This window comes from Oncorhynchus gorbuscha, linkage group LG18 (genome assembly GCF_021184085.1).
Source record: "Oncorhynchus gorbuscha isolate QuinsamMale2020 ecotype Even-year linkage group LG18, OgorEven_v1.0, whole genome shotgun sequence".
In the NCBI taxonomy this organism is placed as follows: Eukaryota; Metazoa; Chordata; class Actinopteri; order Salmoniformes; family Salmonidae; genus Oncorhynchus; species Oncorhynchus gorbuscha.
Genome location: NC_060190.1, coordinates 34,964,316 through 34,985,644, shown reverse-complemented (window position 1 = coordinate 34,985,644; position 21,329 = coordinate 34,964,316). Strand labels below are relative to the sequence as shown.

Genomic DNA, 21,329 nt, shown 5'->3' with positions numbered 1-21,329 from the left:
GATTTGACACACTGAACTCTGTCTGCAAAGTAATTGGTGAACCAGGCAAGGCAGTCATCCGAAAAACCGAGGCTACTGAGTCTGCTGATAAGAATATGGTGATTGACAGAGTCGAAAGCCTTGGCAAGGTCGATGAAGACGGCTGCACAGTACTGTCTTTTATCGATGGCGGTTATGATGTCGTTTAGTACCTTGAGTGTGGCTGAGGTGCACCCGTGACCGGCTCGGAAACCGGATTGCATAGCGGAGAAGGTACGGTGGGATTCGAGATGGTCAGTCACCTGTTTGTTGACTTGGCTTTCGAAGACCTTAGATAGGCAGGGCAGGATGGATATAGGTCTGTAACAGTTTGGGTCCAGGGTGTCACCCCTTTGAAAAGGGGGATGACTGCGGCAGCTTTCCAGTCCTTGGGGATCTCAGACGATATGAAAGAGAGGTTGAACAGGCTGGTAATAGGGGTTGCGACAATGGCGGCGGATAGTTTCAGAAATAGAGGGTCCAGATTGTCAAGCCCAGCTGATTTATACGGGTCCAGGTTTTGCAGCTCTTTCAGAACATCTGCTATCTGGATTTGGGTAAAGGAGAACCTGGAGAGGCTTGGGCGAGGAGCTGCGGGGGGCCGGGGCTGTTGGCCGAGGTAGGAGTAGCCAGGCGGAAGGCATGGCCAGCCGTTGAGAAATGCTTGTTGAAGTTTTCGATAATCATGGATTTGTCGGTGGTGACCGTGTTCCCTAGCCTCAGTGCAGTGGGCAGCTGGGAGGAGGTGCTCTTGTTCTCCATGGACTTCAGTGTCCCAGAACTTTTTGGAGTTGGAGCTACAGGATGCAAACTTCTGCCTGAAGAAGCTGGCCTTAGCTTTCCTGACTGACTGCGTGTATTGGTTCCTGACTTCCCTGAACAGTTGCATATCGCGGGGACTGTTCGATGCTATTGCAGTCCGCCACAGGATGTTTTTGTGCTGGTCGAGGGCAGTCAGGTCTGGAGTGAACCAAGGGCTGTATCTGTTCTTAGTTCTGCATTTTTTGAACGGAGCATGCTTATCTAAAATGGTGAGGAAGTTACTCTTAAAGAATGACCAGGCATCCTCAACTGACGGGATGAGGTCAATGTCCTTCCAGGATACCCGGGCCAGGTCGATTAGAAAGGCCTGCTCACAGAAGTGTTTTAGGGAGCGTTTGACAGTGATGAGGGGTGGTCGTTTGACTGCGGCACCGTAGCGGATACAGGCAATGAGGCAGTGGTCGCTGAGATCCTGGTTGAAGACAGCGGAGGTGTATTTGGAGGGCCAGTTGGTCAGGATGACGTCTATGAGGGTGCCCTTGCTTACAGAGTTAGGGTTGTACCTGGTGGGTTCCTTGATATAAAAGTGTTTGTGACGAAATGGAGACTGAGAAGAGTATCATAATGCAGAACACACAGAGACATTCCCCATATGATTTATTCTATGCCAAGGTGTTAATAGGAGGAGAAGTGGAAGTGAGAGCTATGCTTGACAGTGGGTCCATGGCTTGTACCTTGAGCTCTAGGGTCTTACCTGAACTGTTGCATGCAGGAGTGTTGAAAAGTCCATCATTGAGTCCTACAGAGGTAGTCTTGGTTGGTTGTGGTGGGTTTAAGACGAGGCCTTTGGGAGTATGTGAGCTGGAGATGGAGGTGTACGGATGTAGAGTTGCTGTGCCTACACTGGTGATTGAAGGCCAGAGTGATGACCTCATCTTGGGCAGCAATCTCCTAAAGCACTTGATTCGCCACCTGAAGACTGATGGAGATCTCTGGAAGAGGGTTTATACTCTTGTGTGTGACGGGGGTGAGGAGAGCAAGCTAATCGAGATGATGGCTAATGTGGAGAGATGGAGAGACAGTGAAGTACCTGACAAAGTTGGAACTGTGAGACTAAAAGGGGCTGTGACTCTAGAGCCTATGCAGGAGCACTTAGTCTGGGGCAGACTACAAAACACTCAGAATCTATCAGCTGGCAGTGCTGTTGTCATTGAGCCCAGCAGTTCAAGGTCAACCCCAAGGTCAATACTGGTAGGGAGGACAGTAGCTCTATTGCGGGGGGATGGGTGGCTCCCTGTTAGAGTGATAAACCCTTCTCAGAAGACCGTGACATTGAGACGAAACGCCACTCTAGCCGATGTCTTTCCTTGCATGGCTCTAGAGGACTTTGACTGTTCGGGTGTGAATGATGGTTCATCAGCAGCTTTACAGCAGCAAGTGCAGAGAACGGCTGATATACTCACTGACTGCCAAGATGACTTGACACTGACTGACGGTTCCAGCCAACTTCACGATACTGACGGACCTGACAGTTCAAGCGAGCCTGAGGTCTTACGTGACATAGGTTTGACTGATATTGATGTCTCCTCCTGTCAAGCGTCTCCTGCTGGTAAGAAGAAACTCATCCAGCTCATAGCTGAGTACCAGTCTATTTTTTCCAGGCACAAGTTGGATTGTGGAAAAGCTTCCGGATGTCTTCACCGCATTCAACTGAGTGATGAGAAACCCTTTCGGATGCCCTACCGACGCCTTTCACCAAATAATTATGAGAAGCTCAAACAAGCATTGAATGACATGGAAGAACGTGATACCATAAGGAAGTCTAGTAGTGAGTTTGCCTCTCCCCTTGTCCTTGTATGGAAGAAGTCTGGAGACCTGAGACTCTGTACTGATTTTCGTTTGCTCAATGCTCGCACCATCAAAGACGCCCACCCACTCCCTCACCAGGCTGACACGCTGGCTGCGTTAGGTGGAAATGCCCTTTTCTCGACAATGGACCTTACCTCTGGCTACTACAATGTGGAAGTGCATGAGGATGACCGGAGATTCACAGCCTTTACGTCCCCATTTGGATTGTACGAATACAATCGAATGCCACAGGGGTTATGTATTAGTCCGGCAACCTTTATGAGGATGATGCTAAACATCTTTGGGGATCAGAACTTTCTTAGCCTGCTGTGTTACCTTGACGATGTCTTGGTCTATGCGCCCACTGAAGATCTGGCTATACAGCGCGCCTGGAAATGGTTTTTGAGCGTCTCAAGGCTCACGACCTGAAGTTGGCGCCAAGATAGTGTAACTTTCTGCAGAGGTCTGTGAAGTTTCTGGGGCATATCATTAGTGCGGATGGTGTAGCTACAGACCCTGAGAAGGTGAGGGCCATTACAGGAGTAACAGAAGCTGATCTGATGAAAGATGGCACTGACATTCCATCTCAGAAGAAATTGAGGTCATTCCTTGGGATGGTGGTGTATTATCAACAGTTCATTGAAGGTTGCTCGACCATTGCAAAGCCTCTCTTTGGATTGACTACTGGACACAAGGCTCCACGCTGGAAAAGAAGCGAAGCTCACCTGTCAGGAAGTTGACTGCTGCCGACTGGACAACAGAATGCAGATAGGCCTTATTCCAGCTAAAGCAAGCCTTGCTGGACCAGGTTTTGTTGGCCCACCCCAACTTCGAAAAACCCTTTCTACTCTCGGTGGATGCATCCAGCAATGGATTAGGTGCTGTGCTATCTCAGGTGCAGGAACCAGGAGCTACAGCGAGACCTATAGCCCTCGCGAGCAAGTCCCTCAGTTATGCACAGTCAAGGTATCCTGCGCACAGGCTCGAGTTCTTTGCCATGAAATGGGCTATCTGTGACAAGTTCCACCACTGGCTACGGGGACAGCAGTTCACGGTATGGACGGATAATAATCCCTTGACATACATTCTGACCAAAGCAAAGCTTGATGCTTGTGAACAGAGATGGGTCGCCAAGCTGGCACCGTACAAGTTTGACATTAAATACATCCCTGGAAAAATGAATGTTGTTGCAGATGCTTTGAGCAGAGAGCCCTTCGTACGACCCAGTGCACTCCATCGCCTGACAAGGGTCCCGTACGAGACCTTACTAGCTGAAGCCGACGCTGTGCGCACAGAGTGCAAGATGTGTTTCGCTGGTCCAGCCACCCCTTTGACAAAGCCTCTGACTCCAACGAAGTGGTCATTAGCTGTCAGGCTACTGTTGACCCTCCATCTGGTGCTTTATCAAGACATGAAGTTGCAGCTGTTCTTCATTCACATAGGTGCTGGGTGGGTGAAGTGGGCTCACATGCACTGCTGTTGCCACAGCACCCACAGGCTGTTATGCCATCAGAGCAGACCAATGTCGATGTTCTGCCACACGACCTACTGATGAGTAAGCAGCGTGATGACAACGTGATCAGCAAAGTCATCTTCTTTGTTGAGAGGGGGAGAAGACCATCCCGGAGAGAGCGTGCCCATGAGAGTGTTGAGGTTTTGGGTCTTCTCAGAAGTTGGGACAAGTTGACCATGAAGATGGGTGTACTGTATCGTGTTTCGAAGAATGTGGTTACAAAGAGGAAAATGTATTTGTATGTGGTTCCAGCCTCCATGAAAGCAATGGTGTTGAAGGGTGTCCATGATGAAGCTGGCCACCAGGGCCAACAGAGAACAGTCTACCTGACAAGACAGAGGTTCTTCTGGCATGGCCTGGAGAGGGTGGTAAAAGCCTATGTGAAGTGCTGCAGGAGATGCGTGGTGATCAAGACTCCTGATCCGAAAGCAAGAGCTCCTCTTGAGAGCATAATAACAACTGAGCCTCTTGAACTAGTGTGCATAGACTTCTGGTCTGCAGAAGATTCTTCAAACAAATCCTTGGATGTGCTCGTTGTTACTGACCACTTTACCAAATTAGCTCATGCCTTCTTGTGTCCGAACCAGTCTGCTAAGTCAGTAGCTCATCAGTTGTGGAACAACTATTTCTGTGTCTACGGGATGCCTCGCCCTATACACTCAGACCAGGGAGCCAACTTTGAGAGCGCTTTAATAGCCGAACTGTTGAGTGTTGCAGGCGTTCAGAAGTCTCACACCACGCCGTACCATCCGATGGGGAACGGGTCCTGCAAAAGGATGAATAGGACTTTGGGAAACATGATCCGGGCCCTGCCAACGAGAGCAAAGCACAGATGGCCTCAGGCGCTGAAGTCCCTTACGTTTGCATACAATTGTACAATCCACGAGACCACAGGCTTTGCCCCTTTTCTGCTAATGTTTGGGAGGACGCCAAGACTGCCTGTTGACATAGTCTTTGGCTCGGTCATAGAGAACCCAGAAGTTGTCGACTATGACCAGTTTGTTCAGTCTTTGAGGAGAGATCTGAAAGAAGCCATGAATGCAGCACAGGCATCTGCAGCGAAGCAGTTGAAGAGGCATGCTGACCTTTATGACAGAAGAGTCAGAGGAGCACCAGTGGAGATTGGGGATCGAGTATTGCTGGCTAACAAGGGGGAGCGGGGAAAGCGGAAGCTCGCTGACCGTTGGGAGGATACTGTCTACCTTGTCACTGGATTGAATGCTGACAGTCACACTTTTAAGATTCAGAACAGCTCCACTGGACGGGAGAAGACGGTACATCGCAACCTGATAATGCCAGTCAACTTTCTTCCTCTTCCCCATGCTGCTGTTGAGGAGGGAACAGACATGTCTGGATTAACAGAGTCTGAGGACATGAATGACAGCCTAGTGGTCTCAGCTGCCATGGACACTGCAGTGGATGATGGTGCTGAGTACAGAACCAGAGTGTGGGTGTCAGAGTTGTCTTCTGAAGGAACAGGTGACACAAGTCTGGAGGGTGATGTGCGATCCTTGGATGCTCAGGATATTCCACCTTTGGTTTCCGTGGATGATATACTGCAGCTGGAAGGTCTGCCTCGATCAGAGAGTCTTCAAGAATCTGACCGAGACTGTAACAGTGTAGTGAGTGAGCTAAGTGACCAGTCTGCTTACGATATCCGTACTGACCTACCAAACGCGGACCATTCCTTACCTGATCAGTTATGTACTGACTGTGTTGACGGACACACTATTGCAACAGTGCACAACACTGTTACCCCTTATGCAGTTGAAGGTAGTCGGGGTCATATTAGGTCAAGGGCAGGAAGGCCATTTAAACCAGTGTCAAGACTGATTGAGATTATGAATCAGCAGAAAGTTAGCTCTTGAAGGTAAAATATGTGAATAGAGGGTCAATGGTATTGACATCTTTTATTTGTTTTGCTTTTACATCATTGTGACCATAATTAGAGGTTGCAGGATGGTAATGTGACATATGATAAAGTCTCTTATGGTGGTTTATTTTATTACTTGGATGTTTTAAAGTCACCGAGTGTACTTGACATGTGACAGGGCATGTTTACCTATGAGGGCTAAGGGGTTTGATCAACCGCTTTTCACTCTAATTCTCAAGGAGAATAGTCTAATGACTGGAATATTTAGTGACTGATTTAAAGCAGGGTCTGCATCCTTGATATACACAGCGTTACCTTTTAGTTTTCTCTATTAGGTAGTACTTTTTTTCTCTCTGGATTATTCTGTACATATGTTGAGTGTCTCTGTATCTGGTATGTTTGCACAGTGCCGTTTTGTATTTTGTTATTTTTCTTGGCAAGTGGAATTCAGTAGGGGTAGTGTAACAAGGTTATATTGGTGATTCCCCTTGCCACTTTATTGTTAAGCCAATGGGTTTTTGGTTTGAGTTTGTCTTGCCTTCACCTACTCAACATGGCATCTTATTGGCTGGTTTGCGTAGCTTGCTTACGAGGGGGGATGTTCCAGTTAGAATCGTCCCAGTGAACAAGCACCAAACCAGCGGTAAGTTGTTGGTTGCAAAGCACCATACGTCAAAAGTGATTTTATGCTCTCAAGTGATGATTTAAATGTACAATTTATATCAAATAGTTCGTAAATGTTATTCAAACATCACACATAAGATGCAGGGGTTTTTGGATAATATTTGTTGTGCATTTTGTTGTAGAGAATTCTCGCCAGTATTAGCTAGCAACTTACTGTGTCTGGTGGGGGGGGGTTCATATATTTTGTACAGTGCGCGAGTGCAGAGTTGGATGGTGAGACGGGCATTGCATGACGTGCAATTTTGTGTCGTTCTTATCAGGTACATTGTTAAAAATATTATATTGTATATTGTAATTGTATTATTTTGGTAACTGTCCCAGTGAACAAGCACCAAAACAGCGTGCGTGAGTGCAGAGTTGGATGGTGAGACGTGCAATTTTGTGTCGTTATCAGAATAAAGCTACATGACTGGTGCTACATATTGGAGTTCCGTGTCGATGACTGATGTACACAACGCCAGAAGAGTACTGTTACAGTGGTGCCGTGACCGTTCTTCTGGATCGGATCATCCTTCGCTGGATTTCCATCCCAGAACTTCGCCGTGGTTGCTGTTGAAGAATCAGATAAGACGTTGCTGGTGCAGTTTGGCGATATCGCATTTCGCCACAAGATGGCGCCACTAGAACGTTTTATTATTGCAATTGATGATTTCTCTTGCTGAGGCTCTTCACAGACAAAGGATAACTTTTGTGTTACTTGTTTATTTGCAATTCTGATGTATATCTGATATAAGTAGGGTGAGTTTTACCAGTGTACTAGATATAGATTTTGTCTTGAGGTAAAAAATATATATATATATATATATATATATATATATATATATATATATATATATATATATATATATATACACACACGTGTTTTGCTGTTTACATTTTCATTAGGGTGTTGATTTCCCATTGTTAAAATGGAAGGTGTTGGGAGAGGTAGGGGTTTCCTGTCATTTAATCTGTCACCATCTGTGGGTAGGGGTTCAGCCAAAATTCCAGTTAATTCTACACCTATGCCCAAACTGGAGGGTTTTGATAGTTTATCCATGGACACGCCCAAGGATGTGTATGAAAGAGTTTTGCCAAATGCAGGGAGTGGGGAGGTCTCCATGGATTTCATAGCAGACATAGTACAGCAGATTGGTCATTCCATTGGGGAGAACATTGCCTCCTGTTTGGAGTCAAAGGCAATTGCTGGACATGTTGGGGACAATGTTATGGAGTGTATGCAGCTCGAGGGGTATGGATGTGTCAGGCCTGAACCTGGTATTGAAGTCTGATATCAGGGAACCGGTGTATTTTCGGGGGGATGGCTCTGAAAAGTGCACAGTGCATGAGTGGGAGGATATGGTAATAGTTTACATGCGTAAGAGGGGCGTGTCTGTGATGGACCAAGCAGTTGAGGTTATGGGCAGGTTTATGGGAAGGGCCCGCGATGTTGTTAAAGTTGGCATACGCAGAAATCCCTCCATTGAATTATCTAAAGGCCCGAGTCCCATCTTTGACATACTGAAACAACATTTTAGTGACACTGTTTTTTCAAGCATGCCCCTTGCTGACTTTTATGCCACATTACCTCTGACTGATGAACAACCATTTGAATATTGGCTCAGACTGAACAGGGCTATGGAGGTTGCTGAAGATTGTCTAAAGAGACAGAAAAAAATGTTGAAGACCCATCTCGTGAGCTCACAGTCATGTTTATCAGACATTGCCCTAATGCTGAACTGTCGCTTATCTTTAAGTGCAAGCCATTACAGCAGTGGACCGCTGCAGATGTTCATGAGAGGCTGGATGAATACAGGAGGGAGCGGAGGTACTCTCACTTATCTAAGGTGACCCCAGCCATCGCAACAATGAAGCAGGAAGTTGGTGCTGTCATGCCGATCACCATGTCTGCTGTGAGGTCCCACATGGAAGTACCCAATACGTTGCCTTACCCAGCCCAGCCCAGCCCATTCAGGGCTCAGCTGAGCCCATGGAACGTATCCTTGCCATGCTGGAGCGTGTGCTGGAGCAGAGGCCACAACAGTCTGACCATAAGTTCCAAAAAGGGAATAGGAGCAAAGTGAAGTCTAATGGGCCATGTAACGTGTGCAGGGATGCTGGACATGATACTTACTTTCACTGCAGGGCCAATCACCTCTGCTTTCTTTGTCATGTAGCTGGCCACGCACGCTCTCAGTGCCCCAAGGCCGCAGCTCTGAGCACAGCTAGTGGAGTCCCTACAGTAATCACTGCTCAGCTTCCGGAAAACTAGTAGGCCTGCATGTAGAAGGGGAGAGTGTTGGGCCTTTTGTAGAGTCCCCATCAGTGAGAGCTGTTGATTTGGAGTCTGTATATTTATTTATTTTATTTCACCTTTATTTAACCAGGTAGGCTAGTTGAGAACAGGTTCTCATTTGCAACTGCGACCTGGCCAAGATAAAGCATAGCAGACAACACAGAGTTACACATGGAGTAAACAATTAACAAGTCAATAACACAGAGAAAAAAAGGGGAGTCTATATACAATGTGTGCAAAAGGCATGAGGAGGTAGGCGAATAATTACAATATTGCAGATTAACACTGAAGTGATAAATGATCATGTACAGGTAGAGATATTGGTGTGCAAAAGAGCAGAAAAGTAAATAAATAAAAACTGTGGGGATGAGGTAGGTGAAAATGGGTGTGCTATTTACCAATAGATTATGTACAGCTGCAGCGATCGGTTAGCTGCTCAGCTAGCTGATGTTTGAAGTTGGTGAGGGAGATAAAAGTCTCCAACTTCAGCAATTTTTGTAATTCGTTCCAGTCACAGGCAGCAGAGTACTGGAACGAAAGGCGGCCGAATGAGGTGTTGGCTTTAGGGATGATCAATGAGATACACCTGCTGGAGCGCGTGCTACGGATGGGTGTTGCCATCGTGACCAGTGAGCTGAGATAAGGCGGAGCTTTGCCTAGCATGGCCTTGTAGATGACCTGAAGCCAGTGGGTCTGGCGACGAATATGTAGCGAGGGCCAGCCGACTAGAGCATACAAGTCGCAGTGGTGGGTAATATAAGGTGCTTTAGTGACAAAACGGATGGCACTGTGATAAACTGCATCCAGTTTGCTGAGTAGAGTGTTGGAAGCAATTTTGTAGATGACGTCGCCGAAGTCGAGGATCGGTAGGATAGTCAGTTTTACTAGGGTAAGCTTGGCAGCGTGAGTGAAGGAGGCTTTGTTGCGGAATAGAAAGCCGATTCTTGATGTGATTTTCGATTGGAGATGTTTGATATGGGTCTGGAAGGAGAGTTTGCAGTCTAGCCAGACACCTAGGTACTTATAGGTGTCCACATATTCAAGGTCGGAGCCATCCAGTGTGGTGATGCTAGTCGGGCATGCGGGTGCAGGCAGCGATCGGTTGAAAAGCATGCATTTGGTTTTACTAGCGTTTAAGAGCAGTTGGAGGCCACGGAAGGAGTGTTGTATGGCATTGAAGCTCGATTGGAGGTTAGATAGCACAGTGTCCAATGACGGGCCGAAAGTGTATACAATGGTGTCGTCTGCGTAGAGGTGGATCAGGGAATCGCCCGCAGCAAGAGCAACATCATTGATATATACAGAGAAAAGAGTCGGCCCGAGAATTGAACCCTGTGGCACCCCCATAGAGACTGCCAGGGGACCGGACAACATGCCCTCCGATTTGACACACTGAACTCTGTCTGCAAAGTAATTGGTGAACCAGGCAAGGCAGTCATCCGAAAAACCGAGGCTACTGAGTCTGCTGATAAGAATATGGTGATTGACAGAGTCGAAAGCCTTGGCAAGGTCGATGAAGACGGCTGCACAGTACTGTCTTTTATCGATGGCGGTTATGATGTCGTTTAGTACCTTGAGTGTGGCTGAGGTGCACCCGTGACCGGCTCGGAAACCGGATTGCATAGCGGAGAAGGTACGGTGGGATTCGAGATGGTCAGTCACCTGTTTGTTGACTTGGCTTTCGAAGACCTTAGATAGGCAGGGCAGGATGGATATAGGTCTGTAACAGTTTGGGTCCAGGGTGTCACCCCCTTTGAAAAGGGGGATGACTGCGGCAGCTTTCCAGTCCTTGGGGATCTCAGACGATATGAAAGAGAGGTTGAACAGGCTGGTAATAGGGGTTGCGACAATGGCGGCGGATAGTTTCAGAAATAGAGGGTCCAGATTGTCAAGCCCAGCTGATTTATACGGGTCCAGGTTTTGCAGCTCTTTCAGAACATCTGCTATCTGGATTTGGGTAAAGGAGAACCTGGAGAGGCTTGGGCGAGGAGCTGCGGGGGGCCGGGGCTGTTGGCCGAGGTAGGAGTAGCCAGGCGGAAGGCATGGCCAGCCGTTGAGAAATGCTTGTTGAAGTTTTCGATAATCATGGATTTGTCGGTGGTGACCGTGTTCCCTAGCCTCAGTGCAGTGGGCAGCTGGGAGGAGGTGCTCTTGTTCTCCATGGACTTCAGTGTCCCAGAACTTTTTGGAGTTGGAGCTACAGGATGCAAACTTCTGCCTGAAGAAGCTGGCCTTAGCTTTCCTGACTGACTGCGTGTATTGGTTCCTGACTTCCCTGAACAGTTGCATATCGCGGGGACTGTTCGATGCTATTGCAGTCCGCCACAGGATGTTTTTGTGCTGGTCGAGGGCAGTCAGGTCTGGAGTGAACCAAGGGCTGTATCTGTTCTTAGTTCTGCATTTTTTGAACGGAGCATGCTTATCTAAAATGGTGAGGAAGTTACTCTTAAAGAATGACCAGGCATCCTCAACTGACGGGATGAGGTCAATGTCCTTCCAGGATACCCGGGCCAGGTCGATTAGAAAGGCCTGCTCACAGAAGTGTTTTAGGGAGCGTTTGACAGTGATGAGGGTGGTCGTTTGACTGCGGCACCGTAGCGGATACAGGCAATGAGGCAGTGGTCGCTGAGATCCTGGTTGAAGACAGCGGAGGTGTATTTGGAGGGCCAGTTGGTCAGGATGACGTCTATGAGGGTGCCCTTGCTTACAGAGTTAGGGTTGTACCTGGTGGGTTCCTTGATATAAAAGTGTTTGTGACGAAATGGAGACTGAGAAGAGTATCATAATGCAGAACACACAGAGACATTCCCCATATGATTTATTCTATGCCAAGGTGTTAATAGGAGGAGAAGTGGAAGTGAGAGCTATGCTTGACAGTGGGTCCATGGCTTGTACCTTGAGCTCTAGGGTCTTACCTGAACTGTTGCATGCAGGAGTGTTGAAAAGTCCATCATTGAGTCCTACAGAGGTAGTCTTGGTTGGTTGTGGTGGGTTTAAGACGAGGCCTTTGGGAGTATGTGAGCTGGAGATGGAGGTGTACGGATGTAGAGTTGCTGTGCCTACACTGGTGATTGAAGGCCAGAGTGATGACCTCATCTTGGGCAGCAATCTCCTAAAGCACTTGATTCGCCACCTGAAGACTGATGGAGATCTCTGGAAGAGGGTTTATACTCTTGTGTGTGACGGGGGTGAGGAGAGCAAGCTAATCGAGATGATGGCTAATGTGGAGAGATGGAGAGACAGTGAAGTACCTGACAAAGTTGGAACTGTGAGACTAAAAGGGGCTGTGACTCTAGAGCCTATGCAGGAGCACTTAGTCTGGGGCAGACTACAAAACACTCAGAATCTATCAGCTGGCAGTGCTGTTGTCATTGAGCCCAGCAGTTCAAGGTCAACCCCAAGGTCAATACTGGTAGGGAGGACAGTAGCTCTATTGCGGGGGGATGGGTGGCTCCCTGTTAGAGTGATAAACCCTTCTCAGAAGACCGTGACATTGAGACGAAACGCCACTCTAGCCGATGTCTTTCCTTGCATGGCTCTAGAGGACTTTGACTGTTCGGGTGTGAATGATGGTTCATCAGCAGCTTTACAGCAGCAAGTGCAGAGAACGGCTGATATACTCACTGACTGCCAAGATGACTTGACACTGACTGACGGTTCCAGCCAACTTCACGATACTGACGGACCTGACAGTTCAAGCGAGCCTGAGGTCTTACGTGACATAGGTTTGACTGATATTGATGTCTCCTCCTGTCAAGCGTCTCCTGCTGGTAAGAAGAAACTCATCCAGCTCATAGCTGAGTACCAGTCTATTTTTTCCAGGCACAAGTTGGATTGTGGAAAAGCTTCCGGATGTCTTCACCGCATTCAACTGAGTGATGAGAAACCCTTTCGGATGCCCTACCGACGCCTTTCACCAAATAATTATGAGAAGCTCAAACAAGCATTGAATGACATGGAAGAACGTGATACCATAAGGAAGTCTAGTAGTGAGTTTGCCTCTCCCCTTGTCCTTGTATGGAAGAAGTCTGGAGACCTGAGACTCTGTACTGATTTTCGTTTGCTCAATGCTCGCACCATCAAAGACGCCCACCCACTCCCTCACCAGGCTGACACGCTGGCTGCGTTAGGTGGAAATGCCCTTTTCTCGACAATGGACCTTACCTCTGGCTACTACAATGTGGAAGTGCATGAGGATGACCGGAGATTCACAGCCTTTACGTCCCCATTTGGATTGTACGAATACAATCGAATGCCACAGGGGTTATGTATTAGTCCGGCAACCTTTATGAGGATGATGCTAAACATCTTTGGGGATCAGAACTTTCTTAGCCTGCTGTGTTACCTTGACGATGTCTTGGTCTATGCGCCCACTGAAGATCTGGCTATACAGCGCCTGGAAATGGTTTTTGAGCGTCTCAAGGCTCACGACCTGAAGTTGGCGCCAAGATAGTGTAACTTTCTGCAGAGGTCTGTGAAGTTTCTGGGGCATATCATTAGTGCGGATGGTGTAGCTACAGACCCTGAGAAGGTGAGGGCCATTACAGGAGTAACAGAAGCTGATCTGATGAAAGATGGCACTGACATTCCATCTCAGAAGAAATTGAGGTCATTCCTTGGGATGGTGGTGTATTATCAACAGTTCATTGAAGGTTGCTCGACCATTGCAAAGCCTCTCTTTGGATTGACTACTGGACACAAGGCTCCACGCTGGAAAAAGAAGCGAAGCTCACCTGTCAGGAAGTTGACTGCTGCCGACTGGACAACAGAATGCAGATAGGCCTTATTCCAGCTAAAGCAAGCCTTGCTGGACCAGGTTTTGTTGGCCCACCCCAACTTCGAAAAACCCTTTCTACTCTCGGTGGATGCATCCAGCAATGGATTAGGTGCTGTGCTATCTCAGGTGCAGGAACCAGGAGCTACAGCGAGACCTATAGCCCTCGCGAGCAAGTCCCTCAGTTATGCACAGTCAAGGTATCCTGCGCACAGGCTCGAGTTCTTTGCCATGAAATGGGCTATCTGTGACAAGTTCCACCACTGGCTACGGGGACAGCAGTTCACGGTATGGACGGATAATAATCCCTTGACATACATTCTGACCAAAGCAAAGCTTGATGCTTGTGAACAGAGATGGGTCGCCAAGCTGGCACCGTACAAGTTTGACATTAAATACATCCCTGGAAAAATGAATGTTGTTGCAGATGCTTTGAGCAGAGAGCCCTTCGTACGACCCAGTGCACTCCATCGCCTGACAAGGGTCCCGTACGAGACCTTACTAGCTGAAGCCGACGCTGTGCGCACAGAGTGCAAGATGTGTTTCGCTGGTCCAGCCACCCCTTTGACAAAGCCTCTGACTCCAACGAAGTGGTCATTAGCTGTCAGGCTACTGTTGACCCTCCATCTGGTGCTTTATCAAGACATGAAGTTGCAGCTGTTCTTCATTCACATAGGTGCTGGGTGGGTGAAGTGGGCTCACATGCACTGCTGTTGCCACAGCACCCACAGGCTGTTATGCCATCAGAGCAGACCAATGTCGATGTTCTGCCACACGACCTACTGATGAGTAAGCAGCGTGATGACAACGTGATCAGCAAAGTCATCTTCTTTGTTGAGAGGGGGAGAAGACCATCCCGGAGAGAGCGTGCCCATGAGAGTGTTGAGGTTTTGGGTCTTCTCAGAAGTTGGGACAAGTTGACCATGAAGATGGGTGTACTGTATCGTGTTTCGAAGAATGTGGTTACAAAGAGGAAAATGTATCTGTATGTGGTTCCAGCCTCCATGAAAGCAATGGTGTTGAAGGGTGTCCATGATGAAGCTGGCCACCAGGGCCAACAGAGAACAGTCTACCTGACAAGACAGAGGTTCTTCTGGCATGGCCTGGAGAGGGTGGTAAAAGCCTATGTGAAGTGCTGCAGGAGATGCGTGGTGATCAAGACTCCTGATCCGAAAGCAAGAGCTCCTCTTGAGAGCATAATAACAACTGAGCCTCTTGAACTAGTGTGCATAGACTTCTGGTCTGCAGAAGATTCTTCAAACAAATCCTTGGATGTGCTCGTTGTTACTGACCACTTTACCAAATTAGCTCATGCCTTCTTGTGTCCGAACCAGTCTGCTAAGTCAGTAGCTCATCAGTTGTGGAACAACTATTTCTGTGTCTACGGGATGCCTCGCCCTATACACTCAGACCAGGGAGCCAACTTTGAGAGCGCTTTAATAGCCGAACTGTTGAGTGTTGCAGGCGTTCAGAAGTCTCACACCACGCCGTACCATCCGATGGGGAACGGGTCCTGCAAAAGGATGAATAGGACTTTGGGAAACATGATCCGGGCCCTGCCAACGAGAGCAAAGCACAGATGGCCTCAGGCGCTGAAGTCCCTTACGTTTGCATACAATTGTACAATCCACGAGACCACAGGCTTTGCCCCTTTTCTGCTAATGTTTGGGAGGACGCCAAGACTGCCTGTTGACATAGTCTTTGGCTCGGTCATAGAGAACCCAGAAGTTGTCGACTATGACCAGTTTGTTCAGTCTTTGAGGAGAGATCTGAAAGAAGCCATGAATGCAGCACAGGCATCTGCAGCGAAGCAGTTGAAGAGGCATGCTGACCTTTATGACAGAAGAGTCAGAGGAGCACCAGTGGAGATTGGGGATCGAGTATTGCTGGCTAACAAGGGGGAGCGGGGAAAGCGGAAGCTCGCTGACCGTTGGGAGGATACTGTCTACCTTGTCACTGGATTGAATGCTGACAGTCACACTTTTAAGATTCAGAACAGCTCCACTGGACGGGAGAAGACGGTACATCGCAACCTGATAATGCCAGTCAACTTTCTTCCTCTTCCCCATGCTGCTGTTGAGGAGGGAACAGACATGTCTGGATTAACAGAGTCTGAGGACATGAATGACAGCCTAGTGGTCTCAGCTGCCATGGACACTGCAGTGGATGATGGTGCTGAGTACAGAACCAGAGTGTGGGTGTCAGAGTTGTCTTCTGAAGGAACAGGTGACACAAGTCTGGAGGGTGATGTGCGATCCTTGGATGCTCAGGATATTCCACCTTTGGTTTCCGTGGATGATATACTGCAGCTGGAAGGTCTGCCTCGATCAGAGAGTCTTCAAGAATCTGACCGAGACTGTAACAGTGTAGTGAGTGAGCTAAGTGACCAGTCTGCTTACGATATCCGTACTGACCTACCAAACGCGGACCATTCCTTACCTGATCAGTTATGTACTGACTGTGTTGACGGACACACTATTGCAACAGTGCACAACACTGTTACCCCTTATGCAGTTGAAGGTAGTCGGGGTCATATTAGGTCAAGGGCAGGAAGGCCATTTAAACCAGTGTCAAGACTGATTGAGATTATGAATCAGCAGAAAGTTAGCTCTTGAAGGTAAAATATGTGAATAGAGGGTCAATGGTATTGACATCTTTTATTTGTTTTGCTTTTACATCATTGTGACCATAATTAGAGGTTGCAGGATGGTAATGTGACATATGATAAAGTCTCTTATGGTGGTTTATTTTATTACTTGGATGTTTTAAAGTCACCGAGTGTACTTGACATGTGACAGGGCATGTTTACCTATGAGGGCTAAGGGGTTTGATCAACCGCTTTTCACTCTAATTCTCAAGGAGAATAGTCTAATGACTGGAATATTTAGTGACTGATTTAAAGCAGGGTCTGCATCCTTGATATACACAGCGTTACCTTTTAGTTTTCTCTATTAGGTAGTACTTTTTTTCTCTCTGGATTATTCTGTACATATGTTGAGTGTCTCTGTATCTGGTATGTTTGCACAGTGCCGTTTTGTATTTTGTTATTTTTCTTGGCAAGTGGAATTCAGTAGGGGGTAGTGTAACAAGGTTATATTGGTGATTCCCCTTGCCACTTTATTGTTAAGCCAATGGGTTTTTGGTTTGAGTTTGTCTTGCCTTCACCTACTCAACATGGCATCTTATTGGCTGGTTTGCGTAGCTTGCTTACGAGGGGGGATGTTCCAGTTAGAATCGTCCCAGTGAACAAGCACCAAACCAGCGGTAAGTTGTTGGTTGCAAAGCACCATACGTCAAAAGTGATTTTATGCTCTCAAGTGATGATTTAAATGTACAATTTATATCAAATAGTTCGTAAATGTTATTCAAACATCACACATAAGATGCAGGGGTTTTTGGAGAATATTTGTTGTGCATTTTGTTGTAGAGAATTCTCGCCAGTATTAGCTAGCAACTTACTGTGTCTGGTGGGGGGGTTCATATATTTTGTACAGTGCGTGAGTGCAGAGTTGGATGGTGAGACGGGCATTGCATGACGTGCAATTTTGTGTCGTTCTTATCAGGTACATTGTTAAAAATATTATATTGTATATTGTAATTGTATTATTTTGGCAACTGTCCCAGTGAACAAGCACCAAACCAGCGTGCGTGAGTGCAGAGTTGGATGGTGAGATGGGCATTGCATGACGTGCAATTTTGTGTCGTTCTTATCAGAATAAAGCTACATGACTGGTGCTACATATTGGAGTTCCGTGTCGATGACTGATGTACACAACGCCAGAAGAGTACTGTTACATCTGTGTTTAGAGATTTAGTTTAAGATAAGGATCCAGGCAGCACATCATATGGCATAGAGTTTTTGTAATGACCCTGCTGTTGACATCTAGCTCCCTAGTTTTCTTGGAGTTGCGGTGGTGTGTCTGTCTGGCTCTGGACCCAAGGGTTTTTGGGCTCAATTCACACCTCAAATCTATTTTGTTGGTTGCATACACATAGCAGACGTTATTGCGGGTGTAGTGAAATGCTCGTGTTCCGAGCTCCGACAGTGCAGTGGTATCTAACAAGCAGTGACGTAGCCTCTGAACCTCCTGCTACTTCCTGGTTTCCTTACACTTTCAGTCATCTTCCTTTTCCCCTATTCCCCCATGCAGCATTGCTGCTGTGGCCTGTTCCCTCTGAGGGGATGATTTGACAACCCTCATAGAGAGAGAATTCCCCTGGGTTCAGGCTCACTTCAAGGTAATGAGCTGCTTTCAAACAATAAATCATAAGCTTACCAAATGCTGGCAATGGCTGTAGTCTTCTAGTGACACATTGACAGTAGAGTGCACAACTCCTGTTATGTTTATATCGGCGGCTTTCAGCAGATGTCCTTCGGGTTTTGAAGTTAGCATCTGTTATAGATTCCATATTTGTACGTAATGTATTGTGTAATTGTATACACCTAACGGCCCATAATCCCTCTCAGATAGGCCTGAGTCCTGTGTACAGGTTGAGTGTCGGCGGCGAGGGAGTGACTAACGTGCAGGCCCAGGGGGCAGTGACCCAGTACGCGTCCTGGTCAGCAGCAATGGCTGCAGCCTTGTGGAGCTCCAGCCCATCACGGGTAGCGACACTTCTGAAGAATTTAATCTGGTGTGGTTCCAAGTCATCTGTTTCTGCAGTCACCCTGCACATCCTAACTGATAACATCCCAACTATAACATGATTGCAAAAAAAGATTACACGGAACCTGCCTTCATTTAGTGGGGGGAAATTCGGGTGTTTTTACAGACTAATATTTTTGACTCATTCAGTCAAAAGAGCAAATCTTTCGACTCATTTTGTTCATTTGAGTCAGTAATGCTCAGAACACAGGACGCTTACAGGATAATGATGAACTGAAAATTCAAAATAGTAACGATTCTACAAGCCCCCTCGTTCACCACAAGGGGCTTATTGGAGCTTTCATTTGTGATTGTTTAAAACACCCTTTTACAAGTCTCAATGTACATTTGTTGATTGCTAGACATGCAAATGCGATGATGTCTCTTTACATTTGAAACGAGTCGTGGCCGCAACTCGACTAGATTGCGAGCGTGTCTTGGGGGAACGCATTTCTCGACTGCCTTGAGGGTAATAAGCATAATATTATTTGCGAACTTCAGCATCCCAAATGATTCATTCAAGTTCGAGTTTGTTGAGCAGAGGCTGTGTATGTTTTGGTTCTACAAAGCTGTGTAGAAATTTTCGAGAATATATGATATGCTGTCCGGAGCACGTTAACGGAGGAGTGCGTATTAATCCTGCTGTAGAATTAATTGCGGCTAGCAGTTCAAACGACTTAAAACGAACGAGTCAAATAAGAAGAATTGTATCATAACTCTCGAGTCAGTAAAAAGTCCTTCAAAAAGAACAGATCGTTCTTTAGTCTTTGTTGTTGAGGGGTCTGCTACACACTAATAGCTCACATTAACCTAGGTCATAGAAGACACGATGCTCCTTTTAACAGTAGCACCATTTTTGAACAACCTTGTGAACCAGCGTAGTAACCTGTTCAGTGTCTCTTGCCTCATCCATCCATCTCCTGCTCATAGGGGTGAGGATCCACACCCCAGCATACACTCTGGGGTGTCATATCCTTGGGGACCACAAAAACTTCCACCTTAGGTAAACACCACTTCACAATATAGATGCATTACAAAGTGTTGCCTAGACTGGTACCAAAGAGGTCTAAAGCTAAGTTAACTGTACTAGCATGCAATGATGGACTTTGTTTCTTTTTACTTCAGAAATTGCTGGATGGTTTGTTACCGAGCCTGGGATTGAAACAAAGCAAGGCACGTCGCCTTCTTCCCTAACCTTGTACGCACGTCAGCTGACAGCTGCCAGTGATATCACTGTGTCCTGCCCCCTGCTGAAGTACTTCACCACCAGCACCCTGCGACGACTGCAGATCCCCATTCCAGATAAGAGGATGAATGGTGGAGCGGCATCACTTCAAGTGACCTTTGACCTAATGGTTGTCCCAAGTTCCAAGAGCTAAGGCCTGACTGAAATTCTTAAAAAGCCACACACACTCATTCACAGTACAAAGGCACGTTTGGGGGGGAAAAAACAGACTTTCTTATTTAGCCTCCAACACCACTAGAATATCAATACATACAGGAGATCATAAATGCCAATAAAAATACATGTAAAAAAAAAAAGTGAGCAGAGTTCCCATTAAATGTCTGTTGGTGTGTAATCCACTCTGCTCTTGGCTCCTGTCCTGTCTGGAACCTGAGAGCTTAGAGGACAAGAGGCACAGGAGGGTCCCTGTGAGGGCTAACATGTTAAATGTGGTACATTTCCATATACACACCCCTACGTATTTATTTGGACAGTGAAGCTAAAATATGTACATTTGGCCCTATACTCTAGCATCTTGGATGACATCAAATGTTATGAGGCGACAGTACAGAATGCCACTTTTAATTTGAAGGTATTTTCATACGTGATTACAAACTTGTAGATGCATTTGCAGTTTGGTTGTGTTTCGGATTATATTTTGCCCAATAGGAATGGTGAATAATGTATTGTCATTTTGGAGTCACCTTTTATTGTAAGTAAGAATAAAATATGTTTGTTAACACTACATTATTGTGGATGCTACCATGATTATGGACAATCATGAATTAATCCTGAATAATGAGTGAACGATGCTCCTCAACAACAACAAAAATGCTAACCTCTTATTTGTCATGTTGAGAGGTTCAAATGTCTTGGGGGTATGAGAGCCAAATGAATCATTTGTCTTTAAGCATCATTATCCAACTAAATACTTAGGGGAGTGTACAGTGCCTTCAGAAAGTATTCACACCCCTTGACTTCTTCCACATTGTAACAATCAGAATTTAAAATTATTACATTGAGATTTGTCACTGGCCTACACACACAATGTCAAAGTGTAATTATGTTTTTATAAACTTTTACAAATTTAAAAAGCAGAAATATCATGAGTCAATAAGTATTCAACCCATTTGTTATGGCTTACCAAGAAGACAGTGAATGTTCCCGAATGTCCGAGTTAGTTTGGACTTAAATCTACGGCAAGACCTGAAAATGGCTGTCCAGCAATTTGATAGAGCTGGAATGATTTTGAAAAGTACAATGGACAAATGTTGCACAATCCAGGTGTGGAAAGCTCTTAAAGACTTAAAGCCAAATTACACTTGATCAGAGGGTTTGTATGGAGGGTGTGATGCTAAGGCGGAATCTCCTGAAGCGCGCAGAGGCCAAATCAAGCTCCGTACCGCATCGCTATGCGCCTCTCAAAATGTTTTAACAATGCGGAGGGCTCCGCATTGACATGACTGATTTGAAGGTAGGTGGGGGCGAGAGGTCCTGTATAAACACAAACACACTTCCTTGACAACAGCTCAGCGAAGCGCAAAAAGTATGTTTGCTTTGACTTCTGCGGAGGCCGCATCGCAGTAAATGCTGTATGGCTTGACCACGTAGCGCCTTTTACCCAGAAAGACCCTCGGCTGTAATCACTGCCAAAGGTGCCTAGAAAAAGTATTGACTCGGGTGTGAATACTTATGTAAATGAGATATTTCT

General features: G+C 46.6%; 1 long non-coding RNA gene across 3 annotated transcripts; it reads left to right on the top strand.

Moving 5' to 3' along the window:
- Window positions 1–16,975: 16,975 nt before the first annotated feature.
- On the top strand, window positions 16,976–20,363 carry LOC124002617. Of its 3 annotated transcripts, XR_006833086.1 has the most exons (5): window positions 17,018–17,310; window positions 17,899–17,986; window positions 18,216–18,382; window positions 19,324–19,396; window positions 19,519–20,363. It is a non-coding gene; the product is annotated as an uncharacterized LOC124002617 (long non-coding RNA). The 3 variants fall into 3 exon arrangements; XR_006833087.1 differs by lacking the exon at window positions 17,018–17,310 and adding an exon at window positions 16,976–17,011 and having other exon boundaries at window positions 18,216–19,396; XR_006833085.1 differs by having other exon boundaries at window positions 18,216–19,396.
- The last annotated feature ends 966 nt before the right edge of the window (window positions 20,364–21,329 follow it).